Source organism: Bombina bombina, chromosome 12 (assembly GCF_027579735.1).
Source record: "Bombina bombina isolate aBomBom1 chromosome 12, aBomBom1.pri, whole genome shotgun sequence".
NCBI lineage: Eukaryota > Metazoa > Chordata > Amphibia > Anura > Bombinatoridae > Bombina > Bombina bombina.
The window spans coordinates 101,121,018-101,128,917 of NC_069510.1; positions in this window are offsets into that span (position 1 = coordinate 101,121,018).

Here is a 7,900-nt window from a genome sequence, read left to right on the forward strand (position 1 = left end):
ATCAGCCCAGCAGATAGGCATCATTGTGCCAGTGTGTGTGTGCATCCGTGTAATCAGCCCAGCAGATAGGCATCATTGTGCCAGTGTGTGAAGCTGTTTAATGAGCCCAGCAGATAGGCACCATTGTGCTAGGATGTGTGCAGCCGTGTAATCAGCCCAGCAGATAGGCATCATTGTGCCATTGTGTGTGCAGCTGTGTAATCAGCCCAGCAGATAAGCATCATTGTGCCAGTGTGTGAAGCTGTTTAATGAGCCCAGCAGATAGGCACCATTGTGCTAGGATGTGTGCAGCCGTGTAATCAGCCCAGCAGATAGGCATCATTGTGCCATTGTGTGTGCAGCTGTGTAATCAGACTAGCGGATAGGCATCATTGTGCCAGTGTGTGTGCAGCTGTGTAATCAGCCCAGCAGATAGGCATCATTGTGCCAGTGTGTGTGCAGCTGTTTAATCAGACTAGCGGATAGGCATCAGTGTGCCAGTGTGTGTGCAGCTGTGTAATCAGATTAGCGGATAGGCATCATTGTGCCAGTGTGTGTGCAGCTGTGTAATCAGCCCAGCAGATAGGCATCATTGTGCCATTGTGTGTGCAGCTGTGTAATCAGACTAGCGGATAGGCATCATTGTGCCATTGTGTGTGCAGCTGTGTAATCAGACTAGCGGATAGGCATCATTGTGCCAGTGTGTGTGCAGCTGTGTAATCAGCCCAGCAGATAGGCATCATTGTGCCAGTGTGTGTGTGCAGCTGTTTAATGAGCCCAGCAGATAGTCATCATTGTGCTAGTGTGTGTGCATCTGTGTAATCAGACTAGCGGATAGGCATCATTGTGCCAGTGTGTGTGCAGCTGTGTAATCAGACTAGCAGATAGGCATCATTGTGTCTGTGTGTGTGCAGCTGTGTAATCAGCACAGATAGGCACCATTGTACTAGGGTGTGTGCAGCTGTGTAATCAGCCCAGCAGATAGGCATCATTGTGCCAGTGTGTGTGCAGCTGTGTAATCAGCACAGATAGGCACCATTGTGCTAGGATGTGTGCAGCTGTGTAATCAGCCCAGCAGATAGGCATCATTGTGCTAGGATGTGTGCAGCTGTGTAATCAGCCCAGCAGATAGGCATCATTGTGCCAGTGTGTGTGCAGCTGTGTAATCAGCCCAGCAGATAGGCATCATTGTGCCAGTGTGTGTGCAGCTGTGTAATCAGCCCAGCAGATAGGCATCATTGTGCCAGTGTGTGTGCAGCTTTGTAATCAGCACAGATAGGCACCATTGTGCTAGGGTGTGTGCAGCTGTGTAATCAGCCCAGCAGATAGGCATCATTGTGCCAGTGTGTGTGTGCAGCTGTTTAATGAGCCCAGCAGATAGTCATCATTGTGCCAGTGTGTGTGCATCTGTGTAATCAGACTAGCGGATAGGCATCATTGTGCCAGTGTGTGTGCAGCTGTGTAATGAGCCCAGCAGATAGGCATCATTGTGCCAGTGTGTGTGTGCAGCCGTGTAATCAGCCCAGCAGATAGGCATCATTGTGCCAGTGTGTGTGCAGTTGTGTAATCAGCCCAGCAGATAGGCATCAATGTGCCAGTGTGTGTGCAGCTGTGTAATGAGCCCAGCAGATAGGCATCATTGTGCCAGTGTGTGTGTGCAGCCGTGTAATCAGCCCAGCAGATAGGCATCATTGTGCCAGTGTGTGTGCAGTTGTGTAATCACCCCAGCAGATAGGCATCATTGTGCTAGGGTGTGTGCAGCTGTGTAATCAGCCCAGCAGATAGGCATCATTGTGCCAGTGTGTGTGCAGCTGTGTAATCAGCACAGATAGGCACCATTGTGCTAGGGTGTGTGCAGCTGTGTAATCAACCCAGCAGATAGGCATCATTGTGCTAGGGTGTGTGCAGCTGTGTAATCAGCCCAGTAGATAGGCATCATTCTGCCAGTGTGTGTGCAGCTGTGTAATCAGCCCAGTAGATAGGCATCATTGTGCCAGTGTGTGTGTGCAGCTGTGTAATCAACCCAGCAGATAGGCATCATTGTGCTAGGGTGTGTGCAGTTGTGTAATCAGCCCAGCAGATAGGCATCATTGTGCCAGTGTGTGTGCAGTTGTGTAATCAGCCCAGCAGATAGGCATAATTGTGCCAGTGTGTGTGCAGCTGTGTAATCAGCACAGATAGGCACCATTGTGCTAGGGTGTGTGCAGTTGTGTAATCAGCCCAGCAGATAGGCATCATTGTGCTAGGGTGTGTGCAGTTGTGTAATCAGCCCAGCAGATAGGCATCATTGTGCCAGTGTGTGTGTGCAGCTGTGTAATCAGCCCAGCAGATAGGCATAATTGTGCCAGTGTGTGTGCAGCTGTGTAATCAGCACAGATAGGCACCATTGTGCTAGGGTGTGTGCAGCTGTGTAATCAGACTAGCAGATAGGCATCATTGTGCCAGTGTGTGTGCAGCTGTGTAATCAGACCAGCAGATAGCCATCATTGTGCCAGTGTGTTTCCAGCTGTGTAATCAGCCCAGCAGATAGGCATCATTGTGCCAGTGTGTGTGCAGCTGTGTAATGAGCCCAGCAGATAGGCATCATTGTTGTGCCAGTGTGTGTGTGCAGCTGTGTAATGAGCCCAGCAGATAGGCATCATTGTTGTGCCAGTGTGTGTGCAGCTGTGTAATGAGCCCAGCAGATAGGCATCATTGTGCCAGTGTGTGTGCAGCTGTTTAATGAGCCCAGCGGATAGGCATCATTGTGCTAGTGTGTGTGCATCTGTGTAATCAGACTAGCGGATAGGCATCATTGTGCCATTGTGTGTGCAGCTGTGTAATCAGACTAGCAGATAGGCATAATTGTGCCATTGTGTGTGCAGCTGTGTAATCAGACTAGCGGATAGGCATAATTGTGCCAGTGTGTGTGTGCAGCTCTGTAATCAGCCCAGCAGATAGGCATCATTGTGCCAGTGTGTGTGCAGCTGTGTAATCAGCCCAGCGGATAGGCATCATTGTGCCAGTGTGTGTGCAGCTGTGTAATCAGCCCAGCAGATAGGCATCATTGTGCCAGTGTGTGTGCATCTGTGTAATCAGCCCTGCAGATAGGCATCATTGTGCCAGTGTGTGTGCAGCTGTGTAATCAGCCCTGCAGATAGGCATCATTGTGCCAGTGTGTGTGCAGCTGTGTAATCAGCCCAGCAGATATGCATCATTGTGCCTGTGTGTGTGCAGCTGTGTAATCAGCCCAGTAGATAGGCATAATTGTGCCTGTGTGTGTGCAGCTGTGTAATCACCCCAGCAGATAGGCATCATTGTGCCAGTGTGTGTGTGCAGCTGTGTAATCAGCCCAGCGGATAGGCATCATTGTGCCAGTGTGTGTGAAGCTGTGTAATTAGCCCAGCAGATAGGCATCATTGTGCCAGTGTGTGTGCATCTGTGTAATCAGACTAGCGGATAAGCATCATTGTGCCAGTGTGTGTGCAGCTGTGTAATCAGATTAGCGGATAGGCATAACTGTGCTTGTGTGTGTGCAGCTGTGTAATCAGCCCAGCAGATAGGCATAACTGTGCCAGTGTGTGTGTTTGTTAGCAATTGACACAGGAGTAGTAATACTCAGTGACAGAGAAAGCGCTATTGCTACAGTAGAACGTGACTTCAAGGCCGTGACCGGATCATGGGGGACTGCTAAGTACGCCCTCCCCCCAGTCCGATTCCTGCTTTTGCCAAGGGGGGAGGCTGCAGGACGCAGTATAAGGTAGGAAGTGGTTAATACAGCAGCCAAGTCTTAACGTAATAACAACCATTTTACTGCAATTAATTTTCAACAGCCAGACTCCACCCCCTATTTACCTTATTTGTAGGAGCCAATCTGGACTTTAGTCCACAAACAATAAAGCTAGTCACAGTCATAAAGTTAATAGAAAATGTGTTGTTTTGCAGTTGTCATCTGATAAAGCCAATTAGGGACATATATGTAGCAGAGTTAGCCTTGAGAGGTCAGTAGGGTGCATTTCAAATTCTGAGAACCAGAAGTTGCTCAATTTCCCAAGATAAATTACATGAAAAGGGAGCAAAATAAATAATCAATACATATTGCAAAGTTATTTCATTATTTGTAACTACAGTAATCATATAAAAATATCAAAGCATTTACTGTTCCTTTAAATAGCAAATCAGGTAAAATAATGACACAGCCAACATACAACAGGTGTTAGGGAGTGTGGACAAGATGGTGCCGGCTTAGTGGAACAGATAGGTGAATGCAGGGTCAGCTCCAGAACGAATGAATCGGGGGGCATTTTTTTTTCAAGAGGGGGCACGCATTTACAAAGCATGCATGAGAGTCAAAATAAGAGCAGACCTACCTATTCTGCAGGAAAGTGTAGCTTCTGGCTATTAACTATTGGAGAATATGTGCTAAATCACTAGGTAAAAGAATAAAGTCTAAATCCTATGCAGTGCACTAAAACAGAACCATTAAACTTGAGACCCCCAGTGCAATAGCTCCTTAAAAACAATTCACCCCTTAACCACCATGATCCAAAACCCTTAAACTCATTCTCAAATCTCAATCATGTTCTGTAAACAGCCATGCACCCCAAACCCCCCCCCCCATGCTATTAACCCCTTTGTTTGCAATAGCAGTGAGGATACAAGGTTTTCAGGTACTGGTCATTTTGTAGATTAGATTTAGCTATACCTGTTTCGCAATAACTAACGAATATCAGGTTACTTAATACAACCTATGTACTGTGAACCTATTAGAATATGATTGTATCATATAAATATAAGTCTATAAATGGCTACCGGATTCTATCAACGCCTCAAACATGCACTGTGATCTTAGGCCCGGCATAAGATCACAGTGCACTTTTGAGGTGTCGATAGAAGCCGGTAGCCATTTATAGACTTATATTTATATGATACAATCATATTCTTATCATGGTCTATTGTTTAACAACATGAGTAGTAGTAAAATTAATAGGGTTAAAGACAAGTCCAAAAAGTCTCTAACTTCCAATTCCAAATAAGATTCCAAATAAGAGGCTAAGCTCCTTGCAGATGTGTGATGCGACCTCACAGTTCGGCAGCTAACTCCGCCCCCAGCATGCAGCATTACATAACTGATTATTTTATTTATTATTTTTAAAGCGTATGATCATATCAATATTTTTTGAGGGGGCACAGCATTCCATTTGGGTGGGCATTGCCCCCCCCCCTTGGAGCCGACCCTGTAGGCGAGTACAGCTGCTTTTAAGCCACAAAAGAAAGGAAGATGCCACCCTGTACCTGCACCAGGAATAGGAAAGGTCACAGCTGGAAAACCTGCAGCATCAGCTGACAGGTGAGACAAGTAACAGGAAACTTATGTTGTGCTTAGGGGCTGTTAGTGCAACTCACTAACCAGCGGGGGAGGAGTTATTAGTTGTCATATACCAGGAGAGAGGAGTCAAGCTAAGCCTCATATGCGTATCAGAGGTTTTCCCAGGGAACTGAGGGAAAGGGAGTGTAAAGCCGCAGTACCTGCTACTGACACAGGTGAGTAAACTTCAGCTACTGGCCAGGTTAGGAAACAGCATTTACCATGGCACTGATGTTAGTAAATGTATCTATTGTGCAAAAAGAGACAAGAAAATCACACAAGGGTTCTCCTCTACTGAATATTTACGCAACAAAAATAGAAAAGACAAAGGAATCTGTTAAATCTTTTAAAACAAAATGAGCACATTTAATGCCTGTTTACTAAGAGGCTACACCACTGGTTTTCAAACCTATCCCTGAGGCTTCCCTTACAGGCCAGATTTTGAGGATATCTGAACTAGAGCACAGATTAAATAATCATCTGATTTGTAAAGTTATTTTACCTGCTCCTACCCAAAGTAATCCTGATAATCTGGCCTGTAAGGGAGGCCGGAGGACAGGTTTGAAAAGCAGTGGGTGACTGAGCACAGGTGAATGAATCAGATGGAGTCCCTATGATTATCCCCGTGCTCCACCACATATGCCCTCTGACCTGGTACTGAGGGTGTGATGTCTTTATAAAATCACATGAGATAAGGCAGGAGTCTCATCTTTATAAAGCTCACTTGTAGCCCTAGGGAGCATGTGATCACTCTGTCATGGTGACCATGTGCACAAATGAGCGCATAAGCTGATGATACCTGTATGGACAAGGGAGGCTTTTTTAAAGGGACAGTAAACACCTTGATATTTTTTCTTATATATATACATTTCTTGTAGTTAAACAAGTTTTCGATAAATTTATTATTGATTTTGCCTTCTTTTGATGTAATTTAGTTCTGAAAATTGTCGATTTTCTAAACCTCTGAGCTTGTTTCTCAGGGATAACCCTGCTACATATATTTTCCTTATTGGGTTTAGCTGATGGCTACAAAGCAATACACTTTATGCTAACACAATTACTGTAACTAGCCTTGACATCTACAGCTTGGATCTGCTCTTCCAAAAAAGTTAAGTGGTGGTTAAAGTTTGACTATTGGGAAAAAAAAAACTGCAGCAAGCACAATGTTAATTTGTTTTAAAAATGTTTAGACTTGGCTGATATATTTTATAGCAGCATAACAGAAATGTCTTGTAATTACAAGGTGCTTCATTCTCTTGGGATCCTTTATTGAAGGAGCAGAAATGCACTACTGGGAGCTAGAGGAACACATTGTTAAGCCAATGAAAGGAGGCATATATGTGCAGCCACCAATCAGCAGCTAGCTCCTAAGCCTACCTAGGTCAGCTTTTTAACAAAGGATACCAAAAGGAACGAAGCAGATTAGATAACAGAAGTAAATTGGAAAGTTGTTTACAATTGTTCAATATGAATCAGGTTCGTCCCTGCACACCCTGCAGCATGTATAACTCATAAGTGTCCAGGAAAACAAGGCCATGGTGGCAACCCTAATCTAGAGTGTTTCCTGGGATCATGGCGAACATTCATGGTTAACCAGTATGCAGAATATCCCTTTAAATTAGCTTAAAGGGACAATCCAGCCAAAATTGAAAACACATGGGTGCATTTCGGTATTGAACAGAAGCAATTTTGTAATATACATGCATTAGCAAAAATGCTTCTAATAAAAGCTATAGCTGTTTCAAAAGTGTATTCAAGTATGCGCCGTGCACCAGCATTTTATACACACCACTTACTCAGAGAGCCTAAAGTGCTTGTACCATCTTTTTCATTTATATTCACTCATTACTTTTGGCACTCAGCACCCTCTATAAACTTCCTTTGTGGACTAATATAGGACACTTGTGTTACACACACTCTCCTTTTTTCCCCGCTTGTACCATCTGGTAATGACTCAATTTGTTCATTGCTGACATGATACAAGCGCCACTGACTCTCTGAGCAGCTGCATTATTTAACATGCTGGTGCACTGAGAATATCTAGCTGTGCTTCACATACACACGCAGAGAAAAATGTTAACACTAAAACAGTAATAACTTTTATTAGAAGCATTTTTGCCAGTACATGTATATTGTAAATATCTTTCTATTCAAAGATGTCATTCATCTGTGTGCATTTATATTTTGACTGGAATGTCCCTTTAAAGGGACATGAAACCCACATTTTTCTTTCATGATTCAGATGGAGAATACAATTTTAAATATGTTTCAATTGTACTTCTATTATGAAAGTTACCTCATTCTCTTGCTATCCATTGTTGAATAAGCACCATTGCAGTACTGAACACATTAGGTGAACCAATGACAACGAGATATATATGTGCAGCCGCCAATCAGTAGCTTGCTGCCAGCAGTGTATTGCTGCCTGAGCCTACCTAGGTATGCTTTTTAACAAATGATACCAAGAGAACAAAACAAATTAAATAATAGAAGTAAATTGGATAGTAACTTAAAATTGCATGCCCTATACGAATCCTGTCAGTTTTTTATTTTGACGTTACCGTCCCTTTAATT